The 24,505-nt window shown below is 44.8% G+C and overlaps 1 protein-coding gene across 2 annotated transcripts in view; it reads left to right on the top strand.

Annotated features, from left to right (window-relative positions):
• The first annotated feature begins 13,671 nt into the window (after window positions 1–13,671).
• LOC115152342 (catenin delta-2-like) overlaps window positions 13,672–24,505 on the top strand; it is a 412,167-nt gene continuing 401,333 nt past the window's right edge. For both annotated transcript variants that reach the window (XM_029697114.1, XM_029697124.1), the window contains exon 1: window positions 13,672–13,783. The gene's annotated coding sequence lies outside the window, so the exon portion shown is untranslated. The remainder of the gene's footprint in view (window positions 13,784–24,505) is intronic.

The following is a 24,505-nucleotide window of genomic DNA, read 5'->3' as shown; positions in this document are numbered from 1 at the left end:
CCAGAATGCCACTGCTATATCAAATGTGATGGACAAATTGTGGCTTGACAGCACTTTGGTGACACTGGAAGCAATCAGAGAGGAGTTGTGAGAGCTGATCCTGCTTCAATGGATTGTGCCAAGCGTAGGCGCAGGTCCCATGACACCGTCAAGAGCTCATTGGCTCTCATGAAGTGTTTGATTAGACTTTCGATTACATTTGCATTGATGTCAGAGTGGTTAGAGGGACAATAGAGTGCTGAGTACCAGGCAGTTAGCATGTTTGGTAGGCTACTGATGACCATCAGCAGCATCAGAGCTTGGAGTAGTGACTAAATGGTCACGTGGAATTTGACTGACTTCATGACTCGTGACCGCCAGTGTGCCGGTAATAAGGTCACCGCAACAGCCCTAATCCTAACTCACATCATTGCTTTACTGTAACACAGTATTGAGTTTGATACAATTTGATCTAACTACCATTTGTGAACCATTTCAAGAAGCTAGGCGTATGTCGCACGTCACTACTTCATAGGAGAGTCATTTGAACTTTGTTTTTATTTTTGGGGTGCAGAAATGCCTTCTGGAACATATGAACTTTCATGTGCCTTAATAACAAACTTGTATGCCATCTGTAAACCCACTGGCTCCAGGTCATCTATAAGTCTTTGCTTGGTAAAGTCTCGCATTATCTTAGCTCACTGGTCACCATAGCAGCACCCACCCGTAGCACGCGCTCCAGCAGGTATATTTCACTGGTCACCCCCAAAGCCAATTTCTCATTTGGCCGCCTTTCCTTCCAGTTCTCTGCTGCCAATGACTGGAACAAATTGCAAAAATCACTGAAGCTGGAGACTCATACCTCCCTCACTAACTTTAAGCATCAGACATCAGAGCAGTTTACAGATCATTGCACCTGTACTTAGCCCATCTGTAAATAGCCCATCCAACTACCTCATCCCCATATTGTTATTTATTTGTTTTTGCTCCTTTGCACCCCAGTATCTCTACTTGCACATTCATCTTCTGCACATCTATCACTCCAGTGTTAATTTGCTAAATTGTAATTATTTTGCCTCTTGGCCAATATCCTATTTTGCCAATTTATTGCCTTACCTCCCTAATCTTACTTCATTTGCACACACTGTATATATACTTTTCTATTGTGTTATTGACTGTAAGTTTGTTTATTCCATGTGTAACTCTGTGTTGTTGTTTGTGTCGCACTGCTTTGCTTTATCTTTATCTTATCTTAGTTGTAAATGAGAACTTGTTCTCAACTGGCCTACCTGGCTAAATAAAGGTGAAATAAAAAATAAATAAAAACGTGCAGAAAATCCTTGCTACCGCAGCTTTTTTGAAAGATACAACGTTAGTCATAGAAAACTGCAAAAGTGTTGCTAATGCTCTCAACAACATTGCTGTCCAGAATTAATTTTTGTATTTTATTTTATTTAAACTTTATTTAACTATTCAAGTCAGTAACGAACAAATTCTTATTTACAATGGCGGCCTAGGAACAGTGGGTTAACTCCCTTGTTCAGAGGCAGAACAACCTTGTCAGCTCGGGGATAAGATCTAGCAACCTTTCTGTTAATGTCCCAACACTCTAACCACTAGGCTACCTGCCAACACTTAGCCGCTACATTTAGCCGGCGCAATCGACAAAGATCAGTGGGAAAAAGTTACTTTCTGCACACGGTCAGTGTGAACCAGAGTGACTTCACACAACAATGGGCCAAACAAGCTGTAGCTACCTACAAACCAAAAAGAAAAGACACGCTGTCATGAAGCGTACATCCATATATATGGGTAAGAGTCTAGATACATTTTCAGATATTATACATTTCTAATTTTGTCAGAAAGTTTTTTCAATGCAAGTTAAAGTGTACTGTTTGCTAGCTAGTGAACGTTAGCTTGCTGGCTGGCTACCAATGTTACGTGTATGATCTGTGTAGTAATATAATTTATATCTCAGAAATCCATTTACATGGCTAGTTAAAGCCTAATGTTAGCTAGCTAGCTAACATTGAACCTTGTTGTTTAGCTTTAGCTACCTGCAGATTCATACTCCAGCACTGTATACATGGTGGCTAACTATGACAATCCATTTGTACTGTAGCTATGGGTTGGGATTTTGGTTCATTGTTTAGGTAGCTAGCTAGCTTGCTGCGAGTCTAAACAAAACACTCCACTTCACAAAATAATGATTACACGGCCCAGCAAGTTAGCCAGGTGTGTCCGGGGGTCATTACGGCCATCTATTGTATTTCATGAACATATTTTCAAAGTCAGATTGGGATATAGGCCAAGGACTAGACAAAATGTATTTTTACCTAGAGTTTTTCCTTGTGGGCTGCTACTTAAACCACTTTTAGTCTTGAAAACGGTTGTTTACTACACTACCTTACTCACTCTGTTTAGCACATGACCTCAAATGTAAATCCTTAAAGAGATGGGTGGGGCTAAGACTTAAGAGGCTGTGAATAATGCTGAATAGGTGTAGACAAAGAAGAGCTCTCCAGTAGGTGTACCAAAAGATTGAAGGGCCATTTTCTCTAAAGTGGCATTACAAGTTTATCAACTTTCAATGCAGAATTACTTTCCCATTGTTCCTCAACTGCAATGTATGATACACCATTTTCTATTTCTGAGTCTCTACTTTTATCCAATGTAAAAAACACAATTTAACATTTCACTACATAAGACCAAATCGAGTTAGTCAGTCACATTTTATTATGGAATTTCTGGTATGTAGTGGACTGTGAAATAAAGCGGACTGTAACCTGAAAATCTATGGAATATCCATTGATATAAGAGTTTGTACTACTTGTCCTAGTCAATCAGATATTTATACCAGACCTGGGTCAAATATGTAAAATACTTTCACTTTTGGGACTATTCCATGGTTCCACTGTACTTAAGTCAAGGGCAGCTCAAGGATTTGAAAGTATTTGACAGATTCAGTGAGCTTTCAGGTTCAATTGCACCACCTATTGGCCATTTACACACACACACACACACACACACACACACACACACACACACACACACACACACACACACACACACACACACACACACACACACACACACACACACAGCCAGTCTATGTCCTATAATATATTGTGGTGAAAGTTGACCCCAGAGAGATCAGGCTACAGTGTTCCCATAAGAAGAAGCTTAAGTAAACATACAGAGACACTGACACACTGATACTACAGACACAGATACCTGATATCTCATAACCTCGCCTCTTTTTCTGTTTGAAAAAGTCTCCTCTAAAGAGGAAATAGTTGGAGGTTAGTACCAGTTCAGTCAAGCACACAATACAATTGGTGCTGGGAAGAGCATTAGGGGGACGTTCAGTAAGGTAGAACTTGAGGGCCTCTAAGCTGCCCTGGTGGGGGATGTTAGTATATACAGTAGACTGGTAACAAAAGTACACAGAATATAATGCTCTGGTATGTGGTCCACAGATTTCAGGAGATTGATCAAATCAATTGAGTCTCTGGTGTATGTGGGTAGAGAGCTTGCCCGCGGTTCAAAAAAGGTAGAAATGTTCTCTTGTCAGAGATCCGGTAGTACTCACAATGGTCCTGCCTGGTACAGGTGGCGTCATGCTCTTGCGGATTTTGGGAAGGGTGTATATGACAGGTGTGGTTGGGCAGTCAACTTTCATACACGCATATTCTGTTTTTGTAATTTCGCCTTCATTAAAAAACACAGACAGTGTATACATGAAATGTTTCGAAGGATCCCTAGGGAGTGTTGTAAAACTCATCATCACTGAGTTTTCACAGAATTTCCTTTTCATTTTAGTCATTTAGCAGACACTCTTACCCAGAGCAACATTTTTTTTTTCCTTGTACTGGCCCCCCATGGGAATTGAACCCACAACCCTGGTGTTGCAAACACCAAGCTCTCCCAACTGAGCCACAGGGAAGACATAGTCTGCAGCCTTCTGCAGCCTTTTGTATCACTTTTGCACCTCCTTTGTCAGCAGGTTTTATAACGATAGTGGAGTCATTCTTGAGTTCCATAAGGCAGTGGTTCACAACCATGGGTAGCAGGACCCCTGGGGCTACTTGGCCTATCCACAGGAGGCATTTGAGAAGACTCATGGAAGCATAGGTCTACTGGTAAAATGCACATAAGGAGGTACTTCAGGGGTACTCCAGGCTGAGCAAAATTCAGTTGGTGGTACAGTAACTGAAAAGGTTGGGAACCACTGCCATAAGGGATTATTTTTCTGCTTTGGATATATTGTGGAATACCATGTATAGTTGTATTCTTGTTTCTTAGCCAGGAAATGATATACATCTTTCTCAACAAGAAGGCAGTATGTTTCAAGAGAGGGATTTATTTCGGGAGGTAAAAATGTGCTGCTCATCTTAAAAGGTGTCTTTTCCCTTATCATGTCCTCAGAGCGAGAGTCAAGTTCATTGCCATTCAGGTAACTAGCATATCTATTCATCTCACTGGTTGAGTCTCCAGCCATCTCATTGACTTGCACCCTATTCCCCATATAGTTAATGACTTTTAGCAAGAGCCACATAAATCTTCTATTTGATATTTGGGTGTTGGTTTTACTGGGTTGATTGGTGTCAATGCACACTGTCATCATTTTACAATGATTATATCAATGTTTGCTTTCAACAAAAATTGATTATATGTTAAACTGAACTGTGAAGTCTGAATTCCTGTGTGTCTGTGTGTGTTGTGCGTGTGTGTGTGTGTGTGTGTGTGTGTGTGTGTGTGTTTAACTATTCTTTTGGGGATCAGAAAACAAACAAAATTTGACCAACTGAGGACATTTTGTTGGTCCCCACAAAGTCAAATGCTATTTCTAGGGGGGCTAGGGTTAGAATTTGGTTTAGGGTTAGGAGCTAGGGTTAGGGTTAAGTTAGGATTTTGGGTTAAGGTTAGGGTTAGAGTAAGAGTACAGGTTAGGGTTAGGTTTAGGGTTAGGGAAAATAGGATTTTGAATGGGACTGAATTGTGTGCCCCCACAAGGTTAGCTGTACAAGACTGTGTGTGTGTCATTGTGGGTGTAAAATAATTTACCCTTAAGGACAAAGGAGGTGACAGGAAGGCATGCTTGCAAAAAGGTATTCAAGTGCAGAATGGTTTAATTACAAGTGCAAGTGCAGGATGTCCATATGTTTAGTGAATGGATGGCGAAAGCAAAAAATTACATGTAGGCTACAAAACCCAAAAAAGGAAATTGACTTACATACAAATCTTAGCTGAATAAACTTTTCAAGATAATTACATAGCTACATACAAATACCAAATACCACAGCTGATCAGAACCAGTAAGTACCGTGAGTATGAAATGTTTGTTAGACTGAGCTAAACAATGTCAAAATTCTTGAAACCGAATTTCTGAATAAATGTAGGCTATAGGTAACGTCCATCTCTATGTCTGTTTCCTACTGAGTTGTAGTGAGTCAGTAACATGTAAATTGTAATATTGTTAAATGCTAAAACAAAATGACCATTGATTGTCTATTACCTATTTGTTGTAAATATAAATGTTACACAGTAGCCTATCAATCAATCTAAACCGTATCAGAAACAGGCAGATAAACAACAACTAGACAAGTTTTATTCAGGCACCACATTTAAGTCCATGAGTAGGGGAATCAATTTAATTTGATTATAGAATATTAGAATTTACCCTCAAAGGAAAAATAAGATAGACACCCACAACTCCGTGGCCATGCACGACTCCAACACCATCATCAAGTTTTCTGATGACATGATGGGGTAGGCCTGATCACCGGCGAGGATGAGACAGCCTACAGGGAGGAGGCCAGAGACTTAGCAGTGTTGTGCCAGGACAACAACCTCTCCCTCAACCTCAGTAAGACCAAGGAGCTGATTGTGGACTATACGAGAAAAAGTAAATCACTGGGGCCGAGCTCCCTGCCATCCAGGACCTCTATATCAGGCGGTGCCAGAGGAAGGCCCAAAAAATTGCCTCAGACTCCAGCCAACCAAGCCATAGACTGTTCACTCTGTTAACATCCGGCAAACGTTACCGAAACATCGTCTCTCTGATTCCAAGACAGCTTCTACCCCCAAGCCATAGGACTGCTAAATAGTCAATTAATGGTTACCCAAACTATCTACACTGACTCTATCTTGCACTGACCCTACGCACACTCACTAGACTATATATACACACCAGTGGAGGCTGCTTAGGGGAGAACAGCACATAATAATGGCTGGAACAGAGAAAATGGAATGGCATCAAACACTTGGAAAACATGTTTGATGTATTTGGTACCATTCTACTTATTCCGTTCCAACCAAGCCCGTTCTCCCCAATTAAGGTGCCACCAAACTCCTGTGATACACACTATATACACTGAGTGTACAACATTTTAGGAACACAATCCTAATATTGAGTTGCACCCCCTTTTGTCCTCAGAACAGCCTCCATTCGTCAGGGCATGGACTACAAAGTATCAAAAGTGTTCCACAGGGATGCTGGCCCATGTTGACTCCAAAGCTTCCCACATTTGTGTCCAGTTGGCTGGATGTCCTTTGGGTGGTGGACCATTCTTGATACACACGGGAAACTGTTGAGCGTGAAAAACTCAGCAGATTTTCAGTTCTTGACACACTCAAACCGGTGCGCCTGGCACCTACTACAATACCCCGTTCAAAGGCACTTAAATCTGTTGTCTTGCCCATTCACCCTCTGAATGGCACACATACACAATCCATGTCTCTATTGTCTCAAGGTGTCACGTCTACTCCCACTCCCCCTCTCTGGCGCTCGTTGTTGCCAGTTTACTCATTATTATGCACACCTGTCACAATTGTTACGCGCACCTTTGCCTCATGAGACTCACCGGGACTCCATCCCCTTCCTGATTACCTCCCCTATATCTGTCATTCCCTTTGGTTCTTTCCTCAGACGCTACAGTATAACGCCTCGCCAAAGGGAAGCAATAGGATTTTTGGTGACGTTGGGTCCAAGGGCAGCTGGCCCTTTAGGCTTCTATGCCTCAGCTGGCTCGATAGGTTTACAAGCCTTGGTTGGCTCGTCAGGCTTCCATGCCTCAGCCGGTTCGTCAGGCTCCCATGCCTCAGCCGGTTCGTCAGGCTCCCATGCCTCAGCCGGTTCGTCAGGCTCCCATGCCTCAGCCGGCTCGTCAGGCTCCCATGCCTCAGCCGGCTCGTCAGGCTCCCATGCCTCAGCCGGTTCGTCAGGCTCCCATGCCTCAGCCGGCTCGTCAGGCTCCCATGCCTCAGCCGGTTCGTCAGGCTCCCATGCCTCAGCCGGTTCGTCAGGCTCCCATGCCTCAGCCGGTTCGTCAGGCTCCCATGCCTCAGCCGGTTCGTCAGGCTCCCATGCCAAGAGTGTGCAAAGCTGTCATCAAGGCAAAGGGTGGCTACTTTGAAGAATCTCAAATATAAAATATATTTGTTGAACACTTTTTTGGTTACTACATGATTCCATATGTGTTATTTCATAGTTTTGATGTCTTCACTATTATTCTACAATGTAGAAAATAGTAAAAATAAAGCTAAACCCTGGAATGAGTAGGTGTATCAACGTTTGACTGGTACTGTATATATTATTTTAAATATAGCTACCTAGTTTAAAAATCAACAGTACTGCCAAAGCAGCATAACATTTGATCAACACTTGATAACACTTGATTTACATCAACATCAGTATTGAGTCTGGTTGGTTGATAGCCAACGCGCAGCAGAGAAAGGCAAAAAGACATAGAGAGGAGTGGCCGTACAACCCTCCAACCCAACTCCATCCCTTCTTCAGTCGGGAGTTGCACACGTGTGTCAGGGCAGCAGCAACACAGCTAGTCTAGACTCTAGCTAACCACCATATACTACAGTAGTCACACAAGCCACTAGCCAGCTGGCCATATATAATGAGTTAGAAGATTCTGAATATTATATTATGAAGTTATTATTTAAGAGCATTAAAGATAAATCATAATGAGTAAAACAAATAATTGAGCTAGATAACTAGCAGATTAACATCAATATCAATGATCAGCTGATACAATGTACCTCTTTTCCCCATGTCAATCATGTCTTTAGGAGGCACTGTAACTTAACATTTGTAATGAGTGAGTGTGTTGTTGCAGAAATAAATAGGCCTATGCTTAACAATGTTAAATGGGTGCGTAACCCTTTTTTTTAAAATGTTGAGCACCTGCCCCTTGAAAGGTCTGCACACTGCTCTGCCAACCAGACTCAATCACTGTTAAGTGTCAGTCTGGTATGCTTTTGCAAAAATATATTTGTCATGAGGTATACATGAGGAGTACACATGAGGTGTACATTGCATTCAAGGCAAAAAAAATGGTGATAAACCTGCAAAGGGTAAATTGGTGAAAGACTCAGACAGACAGCCATCTATGGAGGTGGGAGAGAGGAGGGGGAGAGAGAGAGAGATGGGAGAGAGATGAGAGGAGGGGAGGGAGGTGAAGAAAGAGGAAGAGAGAATGGAGGGTGAAGGAGGGAGACAGAGAGAAGGGTGAAGGAGAGAGGGAGGAGAGAGAGTCAACAGATAGGATATTGATGCACAGATAGTCTGTATGTCTGTCTGTGGAGGTGGGGGAGAGGTGGAGGTGGGAGAGAGAATGGAGGGGGGGAAGAGAAGGGGGAGAGTGAGGGAGAGACAGGAGAGAGAGAGGGTGAAGGAGGGAAGACAGGAGAGGATGGGTGAGAGAGAGAGAGGGAGTGGAGGGAGAGAGGAGGTAGAGATAGAAGAGAGAGAGAGAGAGAGGAAGGATAGACCGAGACATGTCTGTCTGAGTCTTTCACAAATTTTCCCATTGCAGATTTATCACCAACTTTTTTGCTTTGAATGCAATGTATTGACTTATGCTTCACTATCTTTTAGAAAAAGCATACCAGACTGACGCTTAACAGTTGCTACCAGGCTGGACAGACAGACAGACTAAGAAAAACCAAAAAAATAACTAGAACTATCATCAAAAATCTACCTCATGAGAGAGACCATGACCAGCTCAGCACCATGTGAACTACTGCTAGCCTACTACTCCATTATCTGCAGCACTGAACGACCTTGGACCAAATATATAGATACTAGCAAGATGGCAGACATGACAGCTCTGCTTCTAGCTCCTAAGCAACTTTGCAGTATATTGTTTTTTTGTATTTTATTTCTTACATTAATAGCCCAGAACAGTTTTTTGTGTTATTACAAACAGCCGGAAATAACTTTTGGATATCAGAGGGGCGGTAACTCACCAGCATTACGACCAGGAATACACCTTTACCGAATTGGATCCTTTGTTCGTACCCCCCAGAGCAACTTATCCCATTAGCTGCTCCACGACGCCACCGGCAGAGAAGAGGTATTCGGAGTGGACTTCTAGTCCGACTCAGGAGGCGTGCACACCATCCACCGCTTCCGAGTACATTACTTGCTAATGTTCAGTCTACGGACAATAAAGTAGACAAGCTCAGGGCAAGGATTTCCTACCAGAGAGACATCAGGGACTGTAACATACTCTGTTTCACAGACTCAAGGCTCTCTCAGGATATACTGTCCCCGTCCATACAGCCATCTGGGTTCTCAGTACATCGCTCAGACAGTAATAAAGACCTTTCTGGGAAGAAGAAAGGTGGTGGTGTGTTTCATGATTAACTACTCATGGTGTGATTGTGATATCGTACAGAAACTCAAGTCCTTTTGTTCACCCGACCTAGAATACCTCACAATCAAATGCTGACCGTATTATCTCCCAAGAGAATTCTCTTCAGTTATAGTCACAGCCGTGTATATTCCCCCTCAAGCCGATACCACGACAACCCTCAAGGAACTACACTAGATTTTGTGCAAACTGGAAACCACATATCCTGAGGCCGGATTTATTGAAGCTGGAGATTTTAACAAAACAAATTTGAGGAAAACGCTAACGAAGTTCTATCAACACATTGACTGTAGTACTCTCGCTGTTAAAACACTCAATCACTGCTACTCCCTCTTCCGGGATGCCTACAAGGCCCTCCCCCGCTCTCCCTTTGGCGAATCAGATCACGGCTCCATTTTGCTCCTCCCTTCCTATAGGCAGAAACTCAAACAGGAAGTACCCGTGCTAAGGTCTATTCAACGCTGGTCTGACCAATCGGAATCCATGCTTCAAGATTGTTTTGATCATGCGGACTAGTATATGTTCCGGGTAGCCTCTGAGAATAACATTAATGTATACACGGACACGTGACTGAGTTAATGAGGAAGTGTATAGGGGACGTTGTACCCACTGTAATTATTAAAACCTACCTAAACCAGAAACCGTGAATAAACGGCAGCATTCGCGCAAAACTGAAAGCGAGAACCACTGCATTTATCCATGGCAAGGTGACTGGAAATTTGGTCAATACCAACATGTAGTTATTCCCTCTGTAATGCAAATAAACAGGCAAAACATCAGTACAGAGACAAAGTGGAGTCGCAATTCAACGGCTCAGGCACGAGACGTATGTGGCAGGGTCTACAAACAATCACGGATTACAAAGGAAAAAACAGCCATGTTGCGGACACCGACATCTTGCTCCCGGACAAGCTAAACACGTTCTTCGCCCACTTTGAGGATAACACAGTGTCACCGACATGGCCCGCTCCCAAGGACTGTGGGCTCTCATTCTCCATGGCAAGTGAGTAAGACATTTAGAGTGTTAACCCTCGCAAGGCTGCCGGCCCAGACGGCAACCCTAGCCGTATCTTCAAAACATGCACAGACCAGCTGGCTATAGTGTTTAAGGACATATTCAAACTCTCCCTATCCCAGTTTGCTGCTCCCACTTGCTTGAAGATGTCCACCATTGTTCCTGTACCCAAGAAAGCAAAGGTAACTGAACTAAGTGACTATCGCCCCGTAGCGCTCACTTCTGTCATCATGAAGTGCTTTGAGAGGCTAGTTATGGATCATATCCCCTCTACCTTACCTGACACACTAGACCCACTTCAATTTGCATACAGCCCCAATAGATCAAGGGATGATGCAATCACCATGGCACTGCACACTGCACTATTCCATCTGGAAAAGAGGAATACCAATGTAGGAATGCTGTTCTATAGCTATAGCTCAGCCTTCAACACCATAGTACCTTCCAAGCTCATCATTAAGCTCGGGGCCCTGGGTCTGAACCACACCCTGTGCAACTGGGTCCTGGACTTCCTGAGGGGCCACCCCCAGGTGGTGAAGGTGGGAAACAACACCTCCACTTTGCTGATCCTCAACACAAGGGCCCCACAAGGGTGCGTGCTCAGCCCCCTCCTGTACTCCCTGTTCACCCATGACTGCATGGCAATGCCTCACAAGTCCTCAACTGGCAGCTTCATTAAATAGTACCTGCAAAACACCAGTCTCAACATCAACAGTGAAGAGGTGACTCCAGGATGCTGGCCTTCTAGGCAGAGTTGCAAAGAAAAAGCCATATCTCAGACTGGCCAAAAAAAATAAAAGATTAAGATGGCCAAAAGAACACAGACATTGGGCAGAGGAACTCTGCCTAGAAGGCCACCATAGTCGCTTCTTCACTGTTGACATTGAGACTGGTGTTTTGCGGGTACTATTTAATGAAGCTGCCAGTTGAGGACTTGTGAGGCGTCTGTTTCTCAAACTAGACACTTTAATGTTCTTGTCCTCTTGCTTAATTGTGCACCAGGGCCTCCCACTCCTCTTTCTATTCTGGTTAGAGCCAGTTTGCGTTGTTCTGTGAAGGGAGTAGTACACAGCGTTGTACGAGATCTTCAGTTTCTTGGTGTAACAGTGTAGGTTCCGTCCCTCTCTTCGCCCCAACCCGGGCTCGAACCAGGGACCCTTGCACACATCAACAACTGACACCCCACGAAGCATCGTTACCCATCGCGCCACAAAAGCCACGGCCCTTGCAACGCAAGGGGAAACCCTACTTCAAGTCTCAGAGCGAGTGACGTCACTGATTGAAATACTATTAGCGCGCACCACCGCTAACTAACTAGCCATTTCACATCGGTTACATTGGCAGTATTGTTGCTTCTTTAATCAGCACAAGTTTTCAGCTGTGCTAACATAATTGCAAAAGGGGTTTCTAATGATCAATTAGCCTTTTAAAATTATAAACTTGGATCAGCTGGCACAATGTACCATTGGAACACAGGAGTGATGGTTGCTGATAATGGGCCTCTGTACGCTTATGTAAATATTCCATTACAAATCAGCCGTTTCCAGCTACAATAGTCATTTTAACATTAACAACGTCTCCACTGTATTTCTGATCAATATAATCTTATTTTAATGGACAAAAAATGTGCTTTTCTTTCAAAAACAAGGGTATTTCTAAGTGACCCCAAACCTTTGAACGGTAGTGTAAGTCCTTTACACCATTGCCACCCGGTGACTCAACCTGCTTCCCTATATACATAGACATGGAATCACTGGTCACTTTAATAATGGAACACTAGTCACTTTAATAATGTTTGCATAATGCTTTACTCATTTCATATGTATATACTATTCTACTGTATTCTATTCTACTGTATTTTAGTCAATGCCACTCCGACATTGCTCGTCCTAATATTTATATATTTCTTAATTCCATTCTCTTACTTTTAGATGTATGTGTATTGTTGTGAATTGTTAGATACTACTGCACTGTTGGAGCTAGGAACAGAAGCATTTCGCTACACCTGCAATAACATCTGCTAAATATGTGTATGTGACCAATACAATTTGATTTGATTTGACCACTGGTGTTGGGAGTCCTTTGTGTGTGTTTGTACCTGTGCAAGCTTATCAATGTGGGACTTCACCAATCTCCATGAATGAATGATCAACTTGTTTTAAAGTATGCTGATTTACAGTCACTAAAACCCTACGTTTCAACCAAGCCCCAAGTCAACAATTCATGTTTCCTCCTTAAACCTTATGCACTTTGGCTTTCTGAATTTTACACAATAATATTTTTTTATGTTTCTCACCATTAACTCCAGTTAGAAGAGATGCTTCTCTCAAACCTGAAGATGCAGGGAGAAATGAGAAGTCTCCCTTTCTCCGTTTCTCCCCTGTCTTGGTTCAATCGATAGCTGTGGCGAGAGTTAGGGAGGGTTTTGCGTCGGCTATTTGGCACAGCACAGTATTTTGACTTGGGGATGGAGAAGAGGTGAAGGAGAGGGAAGAAGAAAGTAGGGTGGGGGGAGTCCCTTCTGCTTACCGGTGTAAAAAAATAGCGTTTCTGTTAGTGTATTATTTGGGGACCAACATCAATAACGAATTTCATTCAAGCTCATTGAGGAACCTTTAGACGATCCATCAACTCAATGTCCAGTAATCTCGCACGCACGCACACGATCACGCATATATTTCTCCCCATGAATTCCAGTTAGAAGAGATGCTTCTCTCACAACCTGAAGATGGCACTCTTTCTACATGTGAGCCTCAATCTGGATGCTGCGGTGCGTGTGTGCGTGTAGTATGTGTGTTTGTGTGTTAGCTACAGACCGGGGGAGCTGCGGAGCCTGCCTCTCCAGCGTTCTTGCCTCTCGTTCCAGTGCGCAGCAGTACTTCGCTCCAGTCTTTTGCTTTGTAGCCTACCACCGCTTCGCCGCCTCCTCTTTTTCTTCTCTCCCCGCCTATGCCTGTCCCGGCAAGCATCCAGCGAATGGTCGGTCCACCCCCAGACCCCCTGCAGGGAACAGTGAGAGAGCGGTTCCGTTCTGAGCACACAGCATACTACTGAAAGCTGCCAAGGGAAGACGTGGATAATAAGTGTCGTTGTTGACGTAACCCAGGATTTTATTTCGGTAAGTGCAAAGTCATCCAGCTTTACTGTGTTTATTCTAAGCTTCCTTTCCTCCTCATGTTCTGACTCTTCCACCTTGTCATGGTGAAGATTGGGAGAATAGGTGTTCTAGCCTACCCCGGGAGAGGACGAATGTTGTTGATGCGTGTCGTTTTGCCGTTGCAGAATTGTAATCGCAGTTGAAGCCGTTATGTGAAGTAGCTTAAAGATGCATAAACGCTAACTTGATAATAGGTTTATAGCCCGTCATGTAGGCTTCATGTAGAGATGATTAGGAAGGAACCGTGGTGATGGGGAAATCCGTTCAGTTCTGACAGAGCTGAGCTCGCTCACCCGAGGCGGTTCTGCGCGTGAGGACTTGGCTCGAGTTCACTACACCGACTGACCCAAATTTAGCTAACCGTCGGCAGCGCGTGAGAGATTTAGAGAGAGAGAACAGAGAGAGAGAGAGAGAGAGAGAGTGAAAATGTTAACTAAAACAAATTCATACATACAGTAGCTGTATACTCGTTTGATATTGTTCTACATGGAATACTGCTTAAATAGAATAGCGTCCATTGGAGATGAATGTGAATCTAAAACGTAGCGATGCACCTGCAAAGACAGGCGCGAGAAACAGAAGGAAAGAGATGGATGGTGTTTGGGGTGGTGATAAAAGCAGGGAGAAATGAGAGGTCTCCGTTTCTCACCACTGTCTTGGTTCAATCGATAGCTGTGGCGGGGGTTAGGGAGGGTTTTGCATCGGCTGTTTAGCACAGCGCAGTATTTTGACTTGGGGATGGAGAAGAGGTGGAGGAGGGGGAAGAAGAAAGTAGGGTGGGGGTGATGTTTGGCATGCCTTCAGATTGTCAGGGCATTTCCATCTATACATAGATCAGCTGGGTTGGAGCAGAGTGCATACCCAGGAGCATCATTATTACCACTATTATCAAGGCCCTTCTGCTTAACCAATGTAAATAAAATAGAGTTTCTGTAAGTGGATTATTTGGGCACCAACATCAATAACGAATTTGGCACCATTGACAAATCTCCTTAAGGAACCTTAAGAGGATCCATCAACTCAATGTCGAGTCATCTTGCACGCATGCACACACACACACACACACACACACACACACACACACACACACACACACACACACACACACACACACACACACACACACACACACACACTCTATCCATGGTGCTGAATCTCTCTGTCTCTGTCTCTCTCTCTCCCTCTAGCTATCCAACCCAGTAATTTCCTAAATATTAGCCTCTTTATGTGCAGTGGGCGTGAGGCACCTTGTCCTTCATTATGTGAGCAGATGAATGCACAGCGAGGTGAATATATCCCTTCTGTCTCTCTGCGATGGGAGTGAAGGTGTTTTGTGTTGAAGAACCTGTCGGTTGGTCTATTGATCTGCCGGCCCAGTTCATTGGCAACCCATCACATGACAGAATGCTGACACTGTTCCAGAACGTTTCCCTGTGAGTTAGTGTTCTCTTTGAGTGTGTGTGCGCGTGTGTGTGCATGTCAAATGATGAAGCGATAGAGAGGCTAAATCTGAGTCTGAATGATCTTTTCTATGTGTGTTGTGGTTTAAGACTGTCATTCCACACATCTATGAATGACCTTTGACATTTGTTGATTGTTCCATATTTATATCAGTTCAGTCGAATAGTATTCATGATAGGATGTATATATGAGCTTGCGTTATGATAATGACATACAGGCATGAACATGCTACTGCTGATGGCCTATACAATTATCTCCATTACCCTGGCCATGTAGAGAATGAAGATACATGCCATGCACCATTAAACCAAAGATGATCTATTATATTGACAAGATAGTCGAATGACCACTCTAACAATGGAAATACATGTCCTCAACGATGGAAGGCAGGAGGGAGGAGGTCAGATCAAGTGGGATCATTCTAGCCAATGAGAGGGCAGATACACGTGTGAACAACAGGCACAACTAAGTAGTTGTTCTCAAAGATGCTGGAATGCCATGTGCATCCACTTATATCAGTACATTTGTAACAGCCATTAACATTACAACAGTTCTATTCGATCAAATAAGCTTCACATAATTCCACACTCTCTCATAGACCTCCATAGAAGAAAGGGCTTATCACACACAGACAGATTTTGGGCGGAGTAAATCCTCTCACTTCATCTCTTCTTCTCTGATTAAACTCACTGTTGGTCCTCCCACTTCCGCTGTATATGTACAGTACCAGTCAAACGTTTGGACACACCTACTCATTCAAGGGTTTTTCTTTATTTTTACTATTTTCTACATTGTAGAATAATAGTGAAGACATCAAAACTATGACATAACACAAATGGAATCATGTAGTAACCAAAGAAGGTTTAAAAAAATCAACATTTATTTTATATTTGAGATTTTTCAAAGTAGCCACCCTTTTCCTTTATGGCAGCTTTGCACACTCTTGACATTATCTCAACCAGCTTCATGAGATAGTCACCTGGAATGCATTTCAATTAACAGGTGGGCTTTAAAGGTTAATTTGTGGAATTCCCTTTCCTTCTTAATGCGTTTCACCTAATCAGTTGTGTTGTGACAAGGTAGGGGTTGTATACAGAAGATACCCCTATTGGGTGAAAGGCCAAGTCCATATTATGGCAAGAGCAGCTCAAATAAGCAAAGAGAAACGACAGTCCATGATTACTTTAAGACATGAAGGTCAGTCAATCTGGAAAATGTCAAGAACTTCGAAAGTTTCTTCAAAATCTTCGCAAAATCCATCAAGCGCTATGATGAAACTGGATCTCATGAGGACCTCCACAGGAAAGGAAGACCCAGAGTTACCTCTGCTGCAGAGGATAAGTTCATTAGAATTAACTGCACCTCAGATTTCAAGTAACAGACACATCTCAACATCAACTGTTCAGAGGAGACTGCGTGAATCAAGCATTCATGGTCGAATTGCTGCAAATAAACCACTACTAAAGGACACCAATAAGAAGAAGAGACTTGCTTGGGCCAAGAAACACGAGCAATGGACATTAGACTGGTGGAAATCTGTCCTTTGGTCTGATGAGTCCAACCGCTGTGTCTTTGTGAGATGCAGAGTAGGTGAACAGATGATCTCTGCATGTGTGGTTTCCACCGTGAAGCATGTAGGAGGAGGTGTGATGGTGTGGTGGTGCTTTGCTTGTGACACTGTCTGTGATGTATTTAGACTTCAAGGTACACTTAACCAGCATGGCTACCGCAGCATTCTGCAGCGATACACCATCCCATCTGGTTTGCACTTAGTGGGACTGTCATTGGTTTTTCAACAGGACAATGACCCAACACACCTCCAGGCTGTGTAAGGGCTATTTGACCAAGAAGGAGAGTGATGGAGTGCTGCATCAGATGACCTGGCCACCACAATCACTCAACCTCAACCCAATTGAGATGGTTTGGAATGAGTTGGACTGGAGAGTGAAGGAAAAGCAGCCAACAAGTGCTCAGCATATGTGGTAACTCCTTCAAAACTGTTGGCAAAGCATTCCAGGTGAAGCTGATTGAGAGAATGCCAAGAGTGTGCAAAGCTGTCATCAAGACAATGGGTGGTTACTTTGAAGAATCTAAAATATATTTTGATTTGTTGAACACTTTTTTGGTTACTACATGATTCCATTTGTGTTATTTCGTAGTTTTGATGTTTTCACTATTATTATACAATGTAAAAAATAGTAAAAATAAAGAAAAACACTTGATTGAGTAGGTATGTCTGAACTTTTGACTGGTGCTGTACATCAGCTCTGTCATACTCTGGTGATCCAGGAGGTGTGGTGTTGTAGACCTGGTGGTCCAGGAGGTATGGTGTTGTTGACCTGGTGGTCCAGGAGGTATGGTGTTGTAGACCTGGTGGTCCAGGAGGTGTGGTGTTGTAGACCTGGTGGTCCAGGAGGTATGGTGTTGTAGACCTGGTGGTCCAGGAGGTGTGGTGTTGTAGACCTGGTGGTCCAGGAGGTATGGTGTTGTAGACCTGGTGGTCCAGGAGGTGTGGTGTTGTAGACCTGGTGGTCCAGGAGGTATGGTGTTGTAGACCTGGTGGTCCAGGAGGTGTGGTGTTGTTGACCTGGTTGTCCAGGAGGTATGGTGTTGTAGACCTGGTGGTCCAGGAGTTATGGTGTTGTTGACCTGGTGGTCCAGGTGGTATGGTGTTGTAGACTTGGTGGTCCAGGAGGTATGGTGTTGTAGACCTGGTGGTCCAGGAGGTATGGTGTTGTTGACCTGGTGGTCCAGGAGGTATGGTGTTGTAGACTTGGTGGTCCAGGAGGTATGGTGTTGTTGACCTGGTGGTCCAGGAGGTGTGGTGTTGTAGATCAGGGCTGTGGGGAGAATACTCTCATGAAAACAACAATAGAAGGCAGCCTGTAAGGGAATGCCAGGAGGAAAGATTTATTAATGACACACAACCTTAGCAAGAACAAGGACAAGAGAATTGTCAAGGAGACTAAGGACCAAGGAAAGGAAAAAAGGAGAGGAAACAAGCAGTGGGTACAAGGAAAGGGGAGTTGAGAGCAGGCTGACTGTTGAGAAATATTTGGGATGTAGCCAGTGGCCAGCTAGCCAGTAGTCCCTCTTTCTGTCTCCTAATGAGCCACTCTGCGATGGGTCTCCCTCTCTTCCTCTTCCCTCACATATCCCTCCATTCTGGAGGAAGAGAGATAGAGGGATAGAGGGTAGAGGGATAGAGGGATACAGGGTAGAGGGAGGCAGAGAGAGACAAAGAGAAAAACAGAGACAGTGATAGAGTTGATGCTTGAGAGAGAGAGGGAGACAGAAAGGCAGAGTAAAATTGTGAGAGAATGAAAGAGAGAGAGAGAGGGAGAAATCCCAACATGATGTACAGTGCTATATTTATCATAAATTATTCCAATGGTGGCTTTTTAACCAAATGAAAGGAGCATTAGCATACAAGCAAGGGCCCAGTGATAGCGATACGTCTGTGGTGACCGCACCACATGCACAGTGTTTGTGCCTGCCTGCCTGTCGCGCTCCCCGACGCAGCAAATTGGTAATTGGTTGGGCTGGCCAGGTCTCCCAAGGCTAATTGAGCATCAAAGTGAAGCCATGCCTGTTGCGCAATGATCATCATGATTTCCCCAGTCGTGAATAATCTATCCCAGAGTTATCCCTCACGTAGGGGTGAGGAGGTGGGAGCGATGTGCGTTTGAGAGTGTGTGAGAGTGTGTATGTGTGAGAGATTGTGTTTTTGTGTGATAGTGTGAGTGTGTGTGTGAGAGTGTGTGAGTGTGTGTATGAGGTGAGGGAGTAGGGAGTGACAATAGCTGTTATCTCATATTGGACACACATTTCTAGCTTTGTCTGGTTCATTTTTCTGCCTGTGCACTAAATGATATGGTCTGCATTTTCCCCTCTCTAGCGTCATATAATTCAATTGTTGTATAGAGTCTACATACATGACATTGATGTATTGTAAGTGGCCCGCCTCTAAACACAATATCATCTGTGTGTGCACCACAGCGGAAGAAATCTACACATCCATACAGCTAGTCGACTGGTGCGTGGTTGGTTACAGTCGCCTGTTCTTTTATAAACTGACACAACATGCATAAACATGCCTGAGTGGATAGCAACATAATGACATGTTTTTAGCAGTGAAGAGATGTATTGACTGTGGCTGTGTGTGTGTATGTGTGTGTTTAGGTCTGAGAAGCAGTACCATGCTGTTATCCCTTTGACTGGTCAAGTGGGAAATCATGTGTGAGAAACCATATTAAATGCACCTGTTTTGATTGTCCTTGTATGCAGGTGTCAGTGTGTGGCGTCTGTGACACACACCTGTGAGAAGATGATTTTTTTCCCACTCGGGTTTATCAACCATTTCCTTTCTATTCAATTCTGGTGATGGGATTGTATTTGAGGTGTGACCAAAGGCCAGGACTGAGACACATATCCACCTTTTTTCAGCCATGTTCACAAGACCTCAAACGGAGATGGATACAGCCGTATTGAATAGCCGATGGTAATTTCAGTTGCTTTACTGGACAGTATATGACCTTTAGGCTGTGTTGTTGACCTCTGCGATGTGGTCCATCCTATTCCATTCTTGCTGATGTTTAGGCCAATTAGGCCTAGTGTGGGCTGTCACTGTCCACCCTGTCAGTATAGTGGCTACAGCCCTGTATCTCTGTCCAACCTGTCAGTATAGTGTCTACAGCCCTGTATCTCTGTCCAACCTGTCAGTATAGTGGCTACAGCCCTGTATCTCTGTCCAACCTGTCAGTATAGTGGCTACAGCCCTGTATCTCTGTCCAACCTGTCAGTATAGTGGCTACAGCCCTGTATCTCTGTCCAACCTGTCAGTATAGTGGCTACAGCCCTGTATCTCTGTCCAACCTGTCAGTATAGTGGCTACAGCCCTGTATCTCTGTCCAACCTGTCAGTATAGTGGCTACAGCCCTGTATCTCTGTCCAACCTGTCAGTATAGTGGCTACAGCCCTGTATCTCTGTCCAACCTGTCAGTATAGTGGCTACAGCCCTGTATCTCTGTCCAACCTGTCAGTATAGTGGCTACAGCCCTGTATCTCTGTCCAACCTGTCAGTATAGTGGCTACAGCCCTGTATCTCTGTCCAACCTGTCAGTATAGTGGCTACAGCCCTGTATCTCTGTCCAACCTGTCAGTATAGTGGCTACAGCCCTGTATCTCTGTCCAACCTGTCAGTATAGTGGCTACAGCCCTGTATCTCTGTCCAACCTGTCAGTATAGTGGCTACAGCCCTGTATCTCTGTCCAACCTGTCAGTATAGTGGCTACAGCCCTGAACCTGTCAGTATAGTGGCTACAGCCCTGTATCTCTGTCAAACCTGTCAGTATAGTGGCTACAGCCCTGTATCTCTGTCCAACCTGTCAGTATAGTGGCTACAGCCCTGTATCTCTGTCCAACCTGTCAGTATAGTGGCTACAGCCCTGTATCTCTGTCCAACCTGTCAGTATAGTGGCTACAGCCTGTATCTCTGTCCAACCTGTCAGTATAGTGGCTACAGCCCTGTATCTCTGTCCAACCTGTCAGTATAGTGGCTATAGCCTTGTATCTCTGTCCAACCTGTCAGTATAGTGGCTACAGCCCTGTATCTCTGTCCAACCTGTCAGTATAGTGGCTATAGCCCTGTATCTCTGTCCAACCTGTCAGTATAGTGGCTACAGCCCTGTATCTCTGTCCAACCTGTCAGTATAGTGGCTACAGCCCTGTATCTCTGTCCAACCTGTCAGTATAGTGGCTACAGCCCTGTATCTCTGTCCAACCTGTCAGTATAGTGGCTACAGCCCTGTATCTCTGTCCAACCTGTCAGTATAGTGGCTACAGCCCTGTATCTCTGTCCAACCTGTCAGTATAGTGGCTATAGCCCTGTATCTCTGTCCAACCTGTCAGTATAGTGTCTACAGCCCTGTATCTCTGTCCAACCTGTCAGTATAGTGGCTACAGCCCTGTATCTCTGTCCAACCTGTCAGTATAGTGGCTACAGCCCTGTATCTCTGTCCAACCTGTCAGTATAGTGGCTACAGCCCTGTATCTCTGTCCAACCTGTCAGTATAGTGGCTACAGCCCTGTATCTCTGTCCAACCTGTCAGTATAGTGGCTACAGCCCTGTATCTCTGTCCAACCTGTCAGTATAGTGGCTACAGCCCTGTATCTCTGTCCAACCTGTCAGTATAGTGGCTACAGCCCTGTATCTCTGTCCAACCTGTCAGTATAGTGGCTACAGCCCTGTATCTCTGTCCAACCTGTCAGTATAGTGGCTACAGCCCTGTATCTCTGTCCAACCTGTCAGTATAGTGGCTACAGCCCTGTATCTCTGTCCAACCTGTCAGTATAGTGGCTACAGCCCTGTATCTCTGTCCAACCTGTCAGTATAGTGGCTACAGCCCTGTATCTCTGTCCAACCTGTCAGTATAGTGGCTACAGCCTTGTATCTCTGTCCAACCTGTCAGTATAGTGGCTACAGCCCTGTATCTCTGTCCAACCTGTCAGTATAGTGGCTATAGCCTTGTATCTCTGTCCAACCTGTCAGTATAGTGGCTACAGCCCTGTATCTCTGTCCAACCTGTCAGTATAGTGGCTACAGCCCTGTATCTCTGTCCAACCTGTCAGTATAGTGGCTACAGCCCTGTATCTCTGTCCAACCTGTCAGTATAGTGGCTACAGCCCTGTATCTCTGTCCAACCTGTCAGTATAGTGGCTACAGCCCTGTATCTCTGTCCAACCTGTCAGTATAGTGGCTACAGCCCTGTATCTCTGTCCAACCTGTCAGTATAGTGGCTACAGCCCTGTATCTCTGTCCAACCTGTCAGTATAGTGGCTACAGCCCTGTATCTCTGTCCAACCTGTCAGTATAGTGGCTACAGCCCTGTATCTCTGTCCAACCTGTCAGTATAGTGGCTACAGCCCTGTATCTCTGTCCAACCTGTCAGTATAGTGGCTACAGCCCTGTATCTCTGTCCAACCTGTCAGTATAGTGGCTACAGCCCTGTATCTCTGTCCAACCTGTCAGTATAGTGGCTACAGCCCTGTATCTCTGTCCAACCTGTCAGTATAGTGGCTACAGCCTTGTATCTCTGTCCAACCTGTCAGTATAGTGGCTACAGCCCTGTATCTCTGTCCAACCTGTCAGTATAGTGGCTATAGCCTTGTATCTCTGTCCAACCTGTCAGTATAGTGGCTACAGCCCTGTATCTCTGTCCAACCTGTCAGTATAGTGGCTACAGCCCTGTATCTCTGTCCAACCTGTCAGTATAGTGGCTACATCCCTGTATCTCTGTCCAACCTGTCAGTATAGTGGCTACAGCCCTGTATCTCTGTCCAACCTGTCAGTATAGTGGCTACAGCCTTGTATCTCTGTCCAACCTGTCAGTATAGTGGCTACAGCCCTGTATCTCTGTCCAACCTGTCAGTATAGTGGCTATAGCCTTGTATCTCTGTCCAACCTGTCAGTATAGTGGCTACAGCCCTGTATCTCTGTCCAACCTGTCAGTATAGTGGCTATAGCCCTGTATCTCTGTCCAACCTGTCAGTATAGTGGCTACAGCCCTGTATCTCTGTCCAACCTGTCAGTATAGTGGCTACAGCCCTGTATCTCTGTCCAACCTGTCAGTATAGTGGCTACAGCCCTGTATCTCTGTCCAACCTGTCAGTATAGTGGCTACAGCCCTGTATCTCTGTCCAACCTGTCAGTATAGTGGCTACAGCCCTGTATCTCTGTCCAACCTGTCAGTATAGTGTCTACAGCCCTGTATCTCTGTCCAACCTGTCAGTATAGTGGCTACAGCCCTGTATCTCTGTCCAACCTGTCAGTATAGTGGCTACAGCCCTGTATCTCTGTCCAACCTGTCAGTATAGTGGCTACAGCCCTGTATCTCTGTCCAACCTGTCAGTATAGTGGCTACAGCCCTGTATCTCTGTCCAACCTGTCAGTATAGTGGCTACAGCCCTGTATCTCTGTCCAACCTGTCAGTATAGTGGCTACAGCCCTGTATCTCTGTCCAACCTGTCAGTATAGTGGCTACAGCCCTGTATCTCTGTCCAACCTGTCAGTATAGTGGCTACAGCCCTGTATCTCTGTCCAACCTGTCAGTATAGTGGCTACAGCCCTGTATCTCTGTCCAACCTGTCAGTATAGTGGCTACAGCCCTGTATCTCTGTCCAACCTGTCAGTATAGTGGCTACAGCCCTGTATCTCTGTCCAACCTGTCAGTATAGTGGCTACAGCCCTGTATCTCTGTCCAACCTGTCAGTATAGTGGCTACAGCCCTGTATCTCTGTCCAACCTGTCAGTATAGTGGCTACAGCCCTGTATCTCTGTCCAACCTGTCAGTATAGTGGCTACAGCCCTGTATCTCTGTCCAACCTGTCAGTATAGTGGCTACAGCCCTGTATCTCTGTCCAACCTGTCAGTATAGTGGCTACAGCCCTGTATCTCTGTCCAACCTGTCAGTATAGTGGCTACAGCCCTGTATCTCTGTCCAACCTGTCAGTATAGTGGCTACAGCCCTGTATCTCTGTCCAACCTGTCAGTATAGTGGCTACAGCCCTGTATCTCTGTCCAACCTGTCAGTATAGTGGCTACAGCCCTGTATCTCTGTCCAACCTGTCAGTATAGTGGCTACAGCCCTGTATCTCTGTCCAACCTGTCAGTATAGTGGCTACAGCCCTGTATCTCTGTCCAACCTGTCAGTATAGTGGCTACAGCCTTGTATCTCTGTCCAACCTGTCAGTATAGTGGCTACAGCCCTGTATCTCTGTCCAACCTGTCAGTATAGTGGCTATAGCCTTGTATCTCTGTCCAACCTGTCAGTATAGTGGCTACAGCCCTGTATCTCTGTCCAACCTGTCAGTATAGTGGCTACAGCCCTGTATCTCTGTCCAACCTGTCAGTATAGTGGCTACATCCCTGTATCTCTGTCCAACCTGTCAGTATAGTGGCTACAGCCCTGTATCTCTGTCCAACCTGTCAGTATAGTGGCTACAGCCTTGTATCTCTGTCCAACCTGTCAGTATAGTGGCTACAGCCCTGTATCTCTGTCCAACCTGTCAGTATAGTGGCTATAGCCTTGTATCTCTGTCCAACCTGTCAGTATAGTGGCTACAGCCCTGTATCTCTGTCCAACCTGTCAGTATAGTGGCTATAGCCCTGTATCTCTGTCCAACCTGTCAGTATAGTGGCTACAGCCCTGTATCTCTGTCCAA

The sequence above is a fragment of the Salmo trutta genome, chromosome 2 (assembly GCF_901001165.1).
Source record: "Salmo trutta chromosome 2, fSalTru1.1, whole genome shotgun sequence".
NCBI lineage: Eukaryota > Metazoa > Chordata > Actinopteri > Salmoniformes > Salmonidae > Salmo > Salmo trutta.
Note: the sequence above shows the minus strand (reverse complement) of the source record. Positions and strands in the feature narration are given on the sequence as shown.